The sequence below is a fragment of the Bemisia tabaci genome, chromosome 7, assembly GCF_918797505.1.
Source record: "Bemisia tabaci chromosome 7, PGI_BMITA_v3".
NCBI lineage: Eukaryota > Metazoa > Arthropoda > Insecta > Hemiptera > Aleyrodidae > Bemisia > Bemisia tabaci.
The window spans coordinates 41,713,786-41,730,032 of record NC_092799.1 but is presented as its reverse complement, the minus strand read 5'-3'; the positions used below and the strand labels follow the sequence as shown (position 1 = coordinate 41,730,032).

The following is a 16,247-nucleotide window of genomic DNA, read 5'->3' as shown; positions in this document are numbered from 1 at the left end:
GTTGCTGGAACCTAATTTGTTCATTATTGGAATACCAAGTACACACAAAACCTAAAGATTGAAGTTGTTGACAGACTATTTCCCTTCAATACGCGAGGTATGCGACCCCACACCCGCCAAGTAAGCTCGAACCTAAATTTTCCTTGCTTCTAAGTGTGATCCACTCTGGATTCAATCTACGAGTCGATAGAATTGACCTATATCTTCACAATGGAAACAGAATATCGTTAATTTTAACAGAGTATGCATTCTAATGATCGTCGCACACACGAACAGTTCTTTAAATGCACCGTTGATCGTTGATTCAGTTAGATATAAAGTGGCAGCCGTTTTTATTATAAAAAAAATAGAATTATGCCATTACTTAAACACAACTACTAAATTAGACCACGCGGTCAACAACGTGGATGATGAATCGATAAACGGGGCGGGACCAGCGTGATGATAAACAGGACTTAAGGGAGAGTTATTAAAACAGATAGCGGCGCCAAAACCCCCGCCGTGCACCAATTTGACAACCTTAATATGAATTATTCGCATGAGTCCGCGGGATTATCAGCTCCTTTCCGTCTCTCCTCATACACCTAACTTCCGTTACCGCTCATAAATTCCCCGAACCTGTCAGCCGCGGAAGAACAAAAAAATCCCGCGAGCGGGCACAAAGGGCGACCCTCCGTCATAAAAATGGTGGGTGAAATCGTGAAAAAAGCAAAATTCACGGGCAATCTGTCGGGATCGGCGAGGTGCCCCCTCCCCCCCCCACCCCCACGCTGCCGTGCTAAAGAAGAACGCAGTATGAGCATTCGAGAGTTGCCAAATTTCCTCGAATGAAACATATATTTTGGAAGAAAGTTATGCATATTTCTCCTTGAAATTTTCAGACTTTTCAGATTAACTTACGAAAAAAATCCTCCTAAAAATCGGAGAAAAAATATTCACAAATTTTCCTAAAAACTCGTGATTCGTCGGAGGAAATTTGGCAACGCCTGAAGGCCCATACGGCGTTCTTCCTCAGCAGGGCAGCGCGGGAGTCGGGGGTTGAAAACGTGTATCGGCGCGGAGTTGGGAGGATTACAAAAAAAAAAAAAAGAGAATGTCTAATGTCAGGTGTGTAGCCGTCGTAGACTGGAGAATGGCCTGGGCCGCTATTAAATTCAAAACACTCGTCGGAGCGTGCAGGCTCCCATGAATGGCCGGGCTTTCGGTTCGATGAGGGGGCGGGGGGGGGGGGGGGGGGTCGCCGGTCCTAAACGGAGCGACGTCATTCTTTGGACGGGCACTCACTCACACTCACGCGGGGAGTTACACAGGTGTATTCACCCACACGCACACGGGCGCGGACATCAGATTATTAGACTACGACACACAGGCACAGGTGAGTGTATAATGGTGTGACAGTGAAGGGGGGGTCGAGGGAAGGGGTGGGGGTAGGGGTTGATTGGTCGCCGAAGGGCGAGTGGTGAGCCTGGCTGTCGCCCGGCTCCCGACTTCCAGCTCCTGGTCCCCATCCTGTCCCGCTCCCCCTGCAAGCTCCCATGTAAATGCACCTTCAACTGTTGCCACATGTCTGAGGATAGAGACCTAAACTGCCGTGCTAAGGAAAAACGCCGTATGAGCATTCGAGAGTTGCCAAATTTCCTTCACTAAAATGCTTATTTTTGAGGAAATTTACGAATATTTCTCCGCGAAATTTTCAGGCTTTTTGGGTGAAATTGCGAACACAATTATCTGAAAAATTGGCGAAAAATATTCATAAGTTTACCGGGGAAGTCGTGTTTTATCAAAGGAAATTTGGCAACGCCTGAAGCTTCATACGGCGTTCTTCCTTAGCACGAATAGCACGGCAGTACAGAGGGAAAGTACGGACATGTAGAAATATTGAGCTCATGGGGCCCAAAAAGACAGCCAACCTTCTGACACAAAACATGACACTGCTAATCTTCAGATCCCAATGTCAAACCAATATGCCCTTGTTCATAAATGAGCGTTCTTCAAAATCCCTGCTCAAAATCTCTGCGTTTTCCGAAAAAGGGCATAAAAAAGCCCTTTTTCTGACACGCCCATTCCTGCCCTGAGGTGAATTCTGCCGTGCAACGCAAAAACGCCGTAAACGCCATTTTACATTTTTTGGAAACAACGTATCATAGCAGAAAAACTTGTGTACCTTGGGTCTTTATTTTTACAGAATTCTTTCGCAAATACTATCAAAAACTTAACTTGAAAATTTGAGGTGCGTGGATGAAATAGTTTTTATGTTATAGAGTGTTATGTTCCAAAAAACGAGGGAAAATCTTGATGGATTTACGGCGTTCTTGCTTCGCACGGCAGAATTATTTATCATTGAGTAAATTTATAAAATCAATCCTTTTCTTTTTTTAGTTTTCAGACATACTTCAGACGTAATTAATATATAATCTGTAAAGAATCTGCATCTTGGTATTTTTGGAGAAGAAAAAAGTCTCTGAGACAGCTTTTTTTTATCATTCCTCGAAGAAGTAGCTCATCGTTGCCCCACAAAGGAATGTAACTCCGTTCCGGCGTTGCAAAACTGATTTCAAAAATGCAATTTGCTATGAAAATGTAACCGTGCAATTTTTGCTCAATATTTAGCCGATTTCGGCGTATATCAAGAGAAATATTAGTGAAACGTCTCGTTAGGAATGCTCAACGACGTAAATAACCTTTGGGAAGGGAAATTTTGCAACGTTTATATGTATTTTTGTTCTTTCTTCTGGACACGACGAACTTTTGACCAAAATCGAAATTAAAACTGCATCTGATTGTGAGTCAAAGAAAGCTGATGAGTAATAATGAGCATTACATCAGCAATTACATCATTCGAGTCCAAAACAACGATAACAAGCTCGACACCAATTATTTTTGTGCTCCAAAAAACTCGATTCTGGAAGAAAAAAAACATAACAAGATGTTTGGCGTTACATTTTTGCAGAGCTTCGCGGTTTCCCACCCTCGGTGAATTAGAACGTCATGTTCATGACAGAACGGTTACAAAATGGAAAAGAAAGTTCTCTTGGCAAAAAAATCAATGGCGATGCTAAGAATGCTGAGGTAGTGGGTGACTTATTTACAATCAAGCGATGGTTTTTATCAGTCATAAGAGTCCCTTCTATTTTTTTATGGTAAGTTCCGAAATACAGGTCTGTTTCCGCCAGTCACTATGGCATCGCGCGTTCGCAGTACTATCAAAGAATAGAGCGTTTGCGATAATTTTCTATTACTTGGACGCGGTTGCATTTATTCTCTAAAAATTCAACGCTTAAAAGTTTTGAACCGAAAAAAGTTCACATCCTCCTCCACTTCGAAAGGGTATACAATTGTATCTTTTTGGAAGTCAAAACAGTTGCAACGCGTGTTTCGCGCCGAGCCATCTTTTCAACTCTGCGTTAAAGTCTCTGAGCAAGTCGAAAAGAGTTCCCGCTCTCCTTCATTTCGTGGATATGCAATTTTACTTGCTTGGAAGTCAAAATAGTTGTATCTCGCGTTTCGCCTCATCCTACTTTTCTTCTCTGCGTTAAAATCACCGAGTAAGCGGAATCGAGATCAAACTCTTTGTGATTATTGTGGATATACGAGAAAGCTTTGTTGCTTCATAATTGGACGTGCTTATTCTAAAAAGAACAATGTGCATAGGATTTCCATCCTCCAGAAATAATTTCCGAAACTTTGAACTTTTCGCGAAAAACGATCGTATGAAGCGCCTGCAAAACTGTAGGTGCACTTCAAGCATTGCGACATTGCCGATCAAGAGCCCTGGGCCTCAAACGTTATGCGTTATGATTTTATAATGTAGAGTGTGATTCGGCGCTATGATCTCCGAGTCACATCTACTTATTTCACGGCACGTGCAACTTGCTATTTTTACGCGGACCGTGTGCGCAAAAAATTGTGTGAAAAACATACTGGGGTCAAAAAAATCATTCTCCAAAAGGTATCATAGAAAACAGCTTTGTTTTAAAAATGACAGAGACTCGAAAGACCTTGATTTTCAGGCAAAATCGGAAAGCACTTAAAGTTGCTTGACTCATCATAAAATTTATTGAGCATGCAAACTTGTGTAAAACACTCGAGGTAACCCACACTGGAAAAAAAACTCCGGCCGTGGAAGCCGTACTTTACGGCCTACATTAACATACCGTCCGCGTTCCAGGCTCAGAGGCCGAAAGTTCTGGGCATCCGGAGCAATCTAAGCTACGGCTCTAGCACCCGGAACTTTCGGCCTCTGTGCCCGGAACCGACGGTATGCCTCCATAGCTCGTAACTTCTTTTATCAGCGCAAGTTTTTGTTAGCCATACTGAGATTTGTATTCTTCACCGAAGGCTTTGGTTACCTGAGCCGAAAACTTCGAAGCTCCATTACGAACCGAAATTCGATCCTGGTAACTGAAGTTTTCCTCTCAGTAGGGGCTAACTAAGTGTAAGATTCCATTTTACGCTCCCCAAAAACAACAACAAAACACAATAATTTTTCGTTTTAACTTGACCACTAGGCAACAAACGATGGTCAGCTTATTGTCAGACGGAGGCTAGCGTTGGTGACTCCGGAGCGTCCGCACTGATGCCAAACCAATAGAGAAAGCTCATTTTTGTCACAATCCAACCGCGAATCGTAGGAATCGGCGACGAGATCTGCCGACTCCGGGAAGCGAATTATAGCGGGCGGGGAGGGGTGCGCGGGAGCGCCTGGAATTCGGTATCGGAGAATACCGGGCGTTTGACAGGTTAATGGATTTTACAGTAATACAAGACAATGACCTTGATCGTGATCATGACTGAATGACAGTGACAGCCGCAGCCGAGGCACCACTGCCGGCCGCCGGACAGTCCGCGCGTTTTCGACCGAACCGCGAATCGCCGAAATTAGATGACCAACTTACGAGACCTCGTAGAGCCTGGATCGGCCTGGATTTCGTCTATTTAACGGTAGGAACCGTCGGAGCGGCTTTGGTCACGGGAATCAGAGACGGGTGCCAATTATCCGTCCACGTAGTTACTCGGGAATCAAACGGCGAGAAAATCCGTGTATGTGCTACACTGGAAAAAAAAACACGTTGGATCGAGAGTCCGGACTCTTAAAAACATCGACAAGAAAACATACTCTTGATTCAGTCGGATTTTAGCTTAAATCAAGAACCAAGCCTCTTAATTTAAGCGGAATTCCTTTTGATTTAAGCACAAATCTGATTGAATCAAGAGTATTTTGTCTTCCCAATGTTTTTAAGAGTCTGGACTCTAGATCCAATGTGATTTTTTCCAGTGTAGCCCATACCTACGGGGAGAAAATTTTCAGTTCCCAGGATCGAACTCCCCATTGAAATATAATTTCATACAATTTATTCAAAATCAAATAAGTACTGAGGTAAAAAGTACCTCCATGCAGACGTGCAAATAAGTTGGAGGGGTATATCATGCAGCTCATAGAGGTTCCCCAGATTGTTTCAGGCTTCAATTCTTCCAAAAGAGCACCAGTGACGTGGGGTGCTTTGCGATATATCGATTAATGTGCCATTTAAACCTATTGAGGAGGATCGATAAATAGAGTGTTCGCAACAAACACCTTAATAATCGATCTTGTACCATAGCTTCAAATGGGGAAATATCGATAATCGATTATTCACGCCTCGTCACTGAAAAGTCTATTAAAAATTAAGAGGTTCAATTTCATAGGGCACCGACGTATACTTTGCTTTATACACGTGCTCGATCGACATAATTATTGCCGGGATTGTACACGAGTAAACCTGCGGCAAAGAGTAATTTTTGTCACGGAAAAGAATATGCACTCGTCTCTTTTCTAAGACGAACGGATCATTAATCAAACAGTGTGAGATTAGCCTTCTTTCACTGCAGATTTTCTCCCTACTGTGACGACAAATACATAATTAAACAATAAATCCAGCCGCTATCTTCCTTATTAATTTTCTCGGGTGCAAAATACACTGGCGAGGAGCGAGGGAGCAAAAACAGACAAGCAGCAACACAAAAAGAGAAACAACTCTCCTGAGCGATGAATCACCTGGCACTTGAAACCTCTTATCAATTTTAATCATCCATCAAATTTGAATACCTTTTATCGAAGCTGTACGGCGAGACTTGCGTTGGCGCCAAATAAGCTAAAAAACCGAACACGTTCATGTTCAAAGCTCTTTAAGTGGGCCGGAGAGACTTTCACGTTGCGTCATTAGACGGTATCGGCGTCTTAAGCACATTTGGAATCCCTGCGGTAGCTCGGAAAATTCCGGAGGGTGAGGGTGAATCCTTAAAATCTTCGTATCCTAAGACAGGTGATAATCGAGTTCAAGAGACGGCGAGCTCAAAATACCTCGAGGAGAGCACTGAAAAAAGGGGGAAAGAACACTCTGCCTATAGAATCTGCGTGACATAAGAAGACTGCACTTGAACACACGATAATTCGGGTAATAGATCGACTGAAAAGTCAAAAGAGGTGTTGATAATTTTATTATACAGAATTGATTCCAGCGGATACTCGTGGGTTGCGTTCAAAATTAGGGTTGACTACGCTTTAAACGGTCAAGATGAAAAACTTGCAATTAAACGATCCTGAATGCAGAATAAATAGATGTCACGGCGCAGTCAGGGAGAATGGGTAGTGGTGGAGAATTGGGGTTTAAAGATACTTGAGTATAAAGAAATAATGATACTTGATATAAATTGATTTAGTGTGGTTTGCCACCAAAAGTTTTATAGAATTCGGCGAGAAAATTGGAAGGGCTCTTATTTTGGGTGCTCCCAGCACTTGAATCAATCACTTAAACGTGAATTCACTAGAAAGTAAACACTCATTGATTGATCGAAAAAATCTTTAGCGGAAAAAGGGGATGAGATGAAGTAGCAACATACTTCAGTTGTCAATTTTGACCAAATCACCTTTCCAAAACTCTAAATAAAATGAGGCCAAATGTGACTAAATGTGGAACATCGAATTTAATTTTTATGAACGATGCTTTTGCGTTAGTGTCCTCTTTTTTGTTAAAATTCCAAGGCAAAACTATCAGTTCAGATGACTTCTTCGATACATTGGTGATTGTTCACTTCCGGAACGGAGCCACTTTAGCAGTACGGTTATCTTAAGATTTACTCCTTTTCTTTTTAACCCGTCCTCCGTAACTCCGTCATATTTTTTGAAAAAAAAGGTGGAAAAGTGTCGAGAAGTCTACAGGACAAAAACCACTACGAATGAAATAGGTTCTACAATTCTACTTGTGCATGAAAGCTTACTTGAGAAAAAATTCGATCAACATGACGGCTAGAGAACGAACACTAACACCACAAACAACACATGGATCACGAAAAAACAAAGCCCTCAGGCGAGGGCAGCGAAAATAATAAACACAAACAAAACTATATGGACCAGCGGGCTAGGAACGGAAATCTTGCGCGACCTACGGACGCCGGACCGACATTCGGACTGGAGACGGGGTTGGCGCGCTGGGGAAGGAGATTTTGGAAGCGCCTCCACCCTCCTCGACTCGCGATCGTAGATCTCTCAATAGCATTCCTGCTGCTCGGGGGTGTTCTGTTTTCATTTTTCATCCCCTAGACTGACGGGAATGGCCGTGAGCGACTCCGGGAGCCTGGCGCAAGGTGCATGCTTTTTGGCCTGAATAGTCGAAGCGGCCGACAGGACAGGTAGACCTTACCTGTGGCTGGTGCATGTGCATTTTGACGGGATGATCTCTCCGCCCTGGCACACAAAGGCCCTTTCGATGCGCCGTGATACCTGCCCGGCGTTGCCGATTCGGCGCTTCTAGAGCCAACAGCCGGCGAGCGAGCGGACGAGCTCGATTGTATAACGGATGTGATTATGGCTCGCTGTTAAATCTGGATTTCCCCAAACCTAGACGTCGCGTCTTGTCGCGTTTTATAACCGATGGTTGAGGAAGAACACCGTAAGCGTCTTAGGACGTTGCAAAATTTCCTTGGAAGGGTCACGCATTTTTTGGGACGCTTCTGAATGTTTTTCTTCCAATTTTTCACGGGATTGTTGAATCTGAAGTAATTTTAGGAGAAAATGGATGGGTTAAACCAAAATCGGTCTGATTATATTTGCTTTACTTTCTCTCATGTTCAATTCTTTTTACAGAGCTGAACACAGCAAAGTCTTGAAATTTAATTCAGATTATGAAGAATATGTCGATGTATAAAATTTCAAGCCGAAATATTACTCACAAGTCAATTTCACAAGTTTCAGTTACTTCTTGTCAGTTTCATAGTAAAAAACATAAAGTTTGATACAAATTTGGCAACAGCTCATGCATTTGGGCTGAATCTGGTTGGAACATCCCAATTATTCATAACTTTTGTTAAAAATTAATTTTAAGTTGGAAGAAATTTGGTGACATTTCATAAAGTGTTTTTCCTAATACGGCAGTTTTAACACACTGCCCTAATTGTTTGGAGCAAGATATAAACCGTCTAGGATTCTGCCTGTCCTTTTTTCTTCTTTTCTTTTTTCAGAAAGTAAAGCTTGGTCGGATCTATCGTAAGATTTTTCAAATTTTGTGAAAAAAATATTCAATTTACAGTATTTCACGGTACCATTAATTGAAAACATTTCCATCGTTTTTTCGGTAATTTCTCGTTGCTTTAAACGATCATCGCAGAATGCGATCAAAAGTCGCAAAATCATGAGAACTATGAACCATTTACACGATTAAAACGCTACAACTGAGATACGTGATTTTGGAATTAAGACATCAACTCGTCCGTTAAGGGGAAGGGGGCATGAACATGAAGGTCAAATTGTAAACGAGATCCGTTTCTCCCCCATTAAAATTATCGTCCAACTCATCTGCAGACACTATTTAGAACAAAACCAAACCATTCAAAGGAAGAGAAAGAATAGACATAAACTACAAATTCAAGGAAGCATTGTTTCAAAAGGGGAGAGTTCGAAAAATTAGGGAAGGCCGAATCTACCTTGTGCGACCGTTTTGTTAAGGCTTATCGGCAATCTCGACGAAGAAAAATCCAACTCGTTCGATTTAATAATTAATAAAAATTATGATCCGTCTAAAGAATATTGCTGCCTTGCGCTAAGGAAGAACGCCGTATAAGCCATCTGACGTTGCCAAATTTACTCTTGTTAAATAAGAATTTGCCGGAATACTTGCTAACATTCCTCTTGGAATTGTTCAGAGAATTGTAATCGCGATTTGACCAAAAATACTTTAAGATTTCGAGGGAAAATATTCGCGACCTGTCTCGCGAGTTATTATTTTATCGGGGAAAATTAGGGCGACATTCAAATGTTTAAACAGCATTTTTTCTTAGCACTACACGAGAGTACGGATATCCCTTAAGCTGAAGGGACAAATTGTAGATTTGGCAACTATGAGCTGCCGCAGTAATGTGTGACGGTAGTTCCGGTGTGAGCGGTCGCATTGGCGGGTTTCTTTCCTTCTTCTTTGCCTCCTCCAACAATGCGGGAAAAATCCCACAGTCTTGGATTTCATAACACTCGCCCCGCGAGATCCCGACAGACAATAATTCCTGTATTTCGCTTTCGAGCGGAGGAGGAACAGGATAAAAGAAAAACACTGCATAAATGAACACTGGTAAATCCGGGAGGCTTAGGAGAGGGATGCAGAAATGCAGAATGCGAATTCCGGAAGACTTAGTAGGACGCAACATAATTGGAAAAAGTTATTTAGACCGACAGCTTATCTACGCGCGCTGCTTAAGATTGCCCGCCATGTTTCACTAAATAAGAGAAAAATTGCAAAAGAGTCTCGCAGACTTTCCAGTAAAGTTTTCCCACAACGATATTCGAAACACTAGAGATTGGTTGTGGCCCATACTGCCGTCCTGAGGAAAAACGCCCTATGGGCCTATAGACGTTACCAAATCTCCTTCGATAAATCACGAATTTTTGCGAAAATTGGAGAGTATTTTTCCCCCAAATTTTCAGAGAACTTTGTGCGTAATTTGATAGATAGTGTCTGAACATTTCAATGGAAAATATTCATAACTTTCTTCAAAAATAAGTATCTTCTGAGAGTGAATTGGAACACATTTGAATGTTCATACGGCGTTTTTCCTTAGCACGGCTGTATATGAAAGAGCGTAACACCGGGCGATCGTTCAATATGCGAGCGGGAATGAAGCTATATCCTCTTTTTAACTTCCCAACCTGAAACTAACAAGAGTATTGGTCGAGTTCATAATAAAAGTTTAACTGTAAAATTAGGAAACGTATGATACAACACTTAAAAAAAAAAAAAAACACATTGGATCTAGAGTCCAGACTCTTAAAAACATCGACAAGAAAAAATACTCTTGATTCAATCAGATTTAAGCTTAAATCAAGAACCAAGCCTCTTAATTTGACAAGAGTCCTTTTTCTTGTCAATGTTTTCAAGAGTCTGAACTCTAGACCAAATGGGTTTTTTTTTTTTTTCCAGTGAAACACACAAACTATGTATTAAGGAGTAAATGGCAGGTATGTTATACATGTGCCCATCGTGCTTTTCACCTGCATGAAGAATTCTCATTTTCTGATGAATCTATGTGTATAGTGTGCAATTCAGCGTTATTTTCATCGAGATTTTACGTGAAAATGAGAATTTCCGCAAGAAAATTCTCTGAAATGAACTGCTGAGACAAGCCAGAATACGAGTCCTCTCAAAATATGCAACTCTGCGCTGGGTGCATGACTTCAAGACTGTCATTACGTCATTAGACCGTTGTGAGCTCACGAGCGAAGCCGCCAAACGGTTCGTTGAACCTATCGCTTCTTGCACTAGAGCCCACACTGTATTAAGTTGCTAAGAAAAAACGCTTCATGAATAATCAGATGGTTCCAAATTTCCTATGGTAAAATAAAAAGTTTCAAAAAACTTCGGAATATTTTTCTTATAAGTTATCAGAGAATATAATTTAATCTACAAATATAATATTTAACAATTTCAAGCGAGAATATTCAGGACTTTTCTCGCAAAGAAATATTTTTGGCAGAAATTTGGCAACTTTCGAATGTTCTTGCGGCATGACCCTTACTATGCCGTCATGCTCCTAACGTATTTTTTCCTACAAGTGCATGTGGATATGTAACTTTTCCTTCACCTCATAAAAGTTTCCATTCATTGCGTTACGGACTTGAGCTTATGTTATGTAGTGGAACGGTGTGTTTGCCATACTTCCGGTGATTTAGTTAAGAACTAGAAATTCTCAAACCAGGGAGAGAGACGCATTCCAACCTGGTTTTCGCACTGAAAGATAAGTCACAAGCAACTAGCAATCGCTGACGAGTTGTGTCCATTTGTGTAATCTATTTGTGTTGCAAAAAGAAATAAAAAATTTGAAAGAAAAGAAACAAAATGAAAAGCACTGATCATTACACTTGGAATGTAAACAGACACACTTTTTCTTGAATGCGTGATATCAACTAGCTCACTCGCGGGTGTGTGTGGTGAAATCAGTGACCTTAGTTGGGTTTGGTTGGGTTAAGCAACTAAACTAACTCCCAGGCAAAGCTGTGAGTATCACGGGATTTGAAGGCGCTCTAAGCCGAGGCTGTGTTTTAGTTGATTTTGGTTGGGTTAAGCAACTAAACCAACTTCCAGGCAAAGGTGTGAGTATCACGGGATTTGAAGGCGCTCTAAGCCGAGGTTGTGTTTTTGGAGTTCTGTTGAAAAATTTACTATGTCGATGCGAATCATTGCAATTCAACGAGTTAACATGCATGCCGCTTGAAAGTTGCCGGCGGTTGCTGTTCGCTTGCGACGGATACGCGACATGCGGTTAGTGAAATACTAGCCAATGCACACTTGGATTACATTTCGCAATGAGGAACCACTATTTCTGGCTTATTTTTGAAACGACATATATGCCATTGGTTTCTCTATGCAGCAAGGTGTTTTCACAAAAGAGGTAGAGATAGTGGTACCTTATTGCAAAATGTAATCCACTTATTGTATGCGGCAACGCACAGATTTTTGATCGATTATAGTTAACACGAAGTATTCCATCTTAATTTGTCAAATTGTGGCTCATCGTTCATTCACGAAACAGAGTTGAGCTGATCCTGAAAGTATTTTATAAGGCTCTAACAGGTTCGGCTCATTCAGCCAATTTTTCCTAGAACGACAGTTTTGGCGCCAGGTCAATTCCGTAATTCCCCAGACTTCTAGGTACAAATACAGCTAAGAAAAGGACGTTTCAACACCGATTTAGGGCCCAGGATAACACGCTGCAGAGAACTATTCCACACAGGAAAAACATTACTGCGACCTTTACTTGTGGCACTACTTGATACGTACTACTTTGATTCCAAAAATGGACCACTAGACAAGGTATACGAATTTCAGCATTCTGCTACATATTTCTTCACCAAAATTTCATATAGAACACGATGCGCACAACGAAAATTACCGAAATCAACTCCTTATGAAGATATTTAATGATTCTTGATGCGTGATCAAACCACCCGCTCATGAAAACTCAATGCTCTACGTGATTCACATCGCGCGCTAAACGTTATCATGAACGTCTCTGCGATAAAAAAATCTGGCGACCTCAATCTTGACGCTTTGGCTCAGCTATAGCAAATTGCTAATAGTTTGAACAACACATGGTGAGAAATGAACATTGCTCGATTGAAAAGCTTGCTGAAACCGTTGTAGTGCGCGATTTGACTCGCGTAGAGCTTTGAGCTTCTTGTGAGCGGGCATTTTAAATCCCTCGTAACCAATGTGAGATAAAAACGTTCATATCTTCGTCAGGAGTTGATTGCAGTAATTTTTGATGCAAGAGTCGTGCTCTACATAAAATTCTGGTTAAGAAACATATACCAGAATGCTTAAATTCCTACCTTGTCTAGTGGTCCATTGTGGCGTTACGGCTCCTTTTAGGTACTACCAACAAAACGACTGAACTAGCCGTCGACTGTGGCTACTATTATTCTTCCATGCGGTAGGTATAGGTGTTGTCCACTCCCACAGCCACTTTCTTACTGGACGCGAGACAATGCGATCGCTGATTGCGGCAACGCCGGGCTAGACGGCGGCGGCGGCGGACGGGTTTTTCACAGTCCGATAATTAGGTACTCCTTGCCACGGCTGCTCCGTTCTCACACTAATTCAAGCAACGAGAGAAAAAACGAGGAGGCCCCGGGATGAGACCGGGAAAGACACACTGCATCGCCGTGAAAACAGTCAAGGTTAAGACTTATCGCACGCCGAGGCATTGTGTAAGTGACGCCGGTTACTTACTGGATAGAATTCCCTCGCAACGCTTCGCTCCTGCAGTTAGGACTTCATTAAAGCGACTTTTCCGCTCATTGCGGGAATTAGCGAGGCTCTTGCGCGAGAAACGCCGTGAAAGACTCGTTTTCGCCGCGCGACGACAACCTCAGCTTCGCGCTAATCGAGTTTGACCATGTCCCGCTCATTTTCCATGCCGCGGAGTGCGGGCGCAGGCTGGTGTTTGGATGGGTAAGCTTGGACTAGAGTCCCTTTATACTGAGAGTCAAGACAATTTGAATCCATTTCTGATTGGTTCCCGTATTTTAGGCCTCCACAGTGTCACGAACGGGAATAAAGATTACATTTTCACCAATTGCGAAGATTGTAATCTGGAATGGACCAGGGAATTACGGGTTCGGCAAGGAACAAACGGAATGAGAGGAGGAATCAGAGACAAATAGAGACCGAGCACGTTGGGTTTTCAGTGAGGCACATCTAATTCTCGGGGATCCAACGGAACAACAGTCATGTATTTTCTGATTTCGCCTAAAGTTGACTGATGCTACTCGGCTGTTGGCATTATGGCGGCTTGTTTACATTCTTCCTAATCAATTGCAAAGCGGAAAATTTTCCAATTTTTCATTTGAAACTCTTCCAAATTGTCATAAAATGACCTATTAGAAGGTAAAAAATTAATTCGCCCCTTTTAATCAACATTTGTGATACTTTCGGTGGTTTCACTTTATGTAGTGAGAAGCAGATTCCTCGAGACTCTGAGCCTGGTCCGCAGATTGTTCAACTTCATAATGGATAATTTTAGTTATCGAACTTTCTTTTGACTTTAAATGGTGTATAATTTTTTCTAGACTGTATCAATACCTTGTGATCAAATTCTCAATCTATTAACCTCCATATCATGTCGCAGGATAGAGATATTTTAGCTATTTGAGATCTGTCAAGAACCTGATCACAGCAGCACTGCCAGTCTTACAGATACACTGTATTGAAATTTGACGAAAAAAAATTTACTGTCTATGTCATAAGCTGCTCACTATGATAAGTATTAATCGTGGATCAAATGCTTGATGTCTCCAACATCCTATCTCTAAGCCTGATGTAGTGCGTTGAAAGCGGAGTGTTATGGCTGCGAAGCGTCGATATTTGTTGTTAAGGAGGCGTGTAAATGAAACGTTTGGATAAGCTCGCAAGCTGTACGAATTCTTTTGTGTGTGGAAAATAACTGAATGTCCAGAATTCTAAACATCTGACTGTATCTCAAGTACCTAAAAGAAATGTTGGTCAGGTCAGAGTTTGTGAATCCTTGGCAGCAGTTAATGCAATTCTTCTACTTATTTAAGGCCTTCGCTCATCAAAGTTAGGTAAGTAAGAGACCGCTCAGATCCATCATATTATGCTTGTCAGTATTAGCCCATAACTCCATAGTGTAAAAATCCTTGGAGGGTGAAGTGCCCATCATCTGATGGAGTTCCTGAGATTTGTTTAAGAACTTTTCTTCCTGATTATTCTCTCAATTTTACCAGAATTGTCTCTTCCACCACCATCATAAAGTATTTCAACCTTGCATTAAATGAGAAATGATGTATACGCTATTAGAATTCCTAAAATTGGGAGTCGTGAAACAAATAAAGTAGCTTCACCGTAAACATTTGCTAGCTCAGTTGGCAGTAAAACTCTCATTAATTCGGTGAAAATAAAAGTAAATGTTTTTTCTTCGCTCATTTCGATGAGGAAACACATTGAATACATATAAATTGTGATACTGGATGCAACTAATACTACTTCCTGTAAAATTGGAAAATGTGTAACTCGAAAAAAGGAAAGAGGATCTCACCAGAGTGCTCTCTTACAACTTATAGATCAAAATTCGTGATATTTCGGCCCTTAAAGGTTCTTTCATCATTCAGAAATAAAGAAACTAAATTTAGTTTGAACAGGCATCTTTCAAGAAAGAAATGTGACAGCTTATTTGCAGTTTTTAGCTTTTTCATAATGCGTCAAATCTACCTCTTGACGAGAACAGGCGAAGATTCAAACCGCGCACTACTTATTGTTGGTTTACATTTCTCACTTACCAAACTTTAATGAGCAAAGTTGTTAAGTACGTAGGAGAATTTCAGTAACTGCTGCCAAGGATTCACAAACTCTGACCTGACCAACATTTCCTTCAGGTACTTGAGATACGGTCAGATGTTTAGAATTCTGGACATTCAGTTATTTTTCACACACAAAAGAAATTGTACTGCTTACAGGCTTATCCAACCGTTTCATTTACACAGCTCCTTAAAGACACATATCGACTCTTCAGTCGAAATGCTCCGCATTCAATGCATTACATCAGGCTTCGGGATAGGATTTTGGAAACAGAATTATTTACAGAGAATTATCTTGAAAAAATTACACACCATTTACAGTCAAAGAACATTTCGATTGCTAAAATAATTATCCATATGGTATATGGAAGTTGAACAATCTGAGGACCAGGCTGTCTCGAGGAATCTGTTTCTCACTGCAAGAAGTGAAACCACCGAAAGTATCACAAATGTTGAGTAGAAGGGGTGAATTAATTATTTACTTGGTAAAAAGTCATTTTATGACAAATTCGGAGAGTTTCAAAGGAAAAATTGGAAAATTTTCCGCTTTGCAAGTGATAAGGAAGAATGTAAACAAATCGCCATATTGCCAAAAGCTCACCAGATGCGACTAGCACCAGTCAACTTTAGGCGAAATCAGAAAAATGATGACCGTTGTTTTGTTGAATCCGCGAGAATTAGATGTGCCTCACTCAAAATACATTGGCGGAATAGGGCGTGCTCGGTCTCTATTTGTCTCTGGGAGGAACGGAGAAAGGCATTTGAGAATGGGCCGATCAAAGATTACGAAAAACGTTCAATTTCTGTGATCTTTATTCCCGTTTGTGACATCCATGAGCCGAATTGTCTTGACTCTCAGTATAAAGGGACTCTAGCTTGGACCAGAGACAACTGAGACAAGAGACCCTCCACT

The 16,247-nt window shown here is 41.4% G+C and overlaps 1 long non-coding RNA gene across 1 annotated transcript; it reads right to left on the bottom strand.

Moving 5' to 3' along the window:
- Window positions 1–13,670: 13,670 nt before the first annotated feature.
- Window positions 13,671–15,939, bottom strand: LOC140225056 (uncharacterized). Its single transcript, XR_011900241.1, has 2 exons — window positions 15,817–15,939; window positions 13,671–13,827 (listed from the first exon to the last, which is right to left on the bottom strand). It is a non-coding gene; the product is annotated as an uncharacterized lncRNA (long non-coding RNA).
- Between the last annotated feature and the right edge of the window lie 308 nt (window positions 15,940–16,247).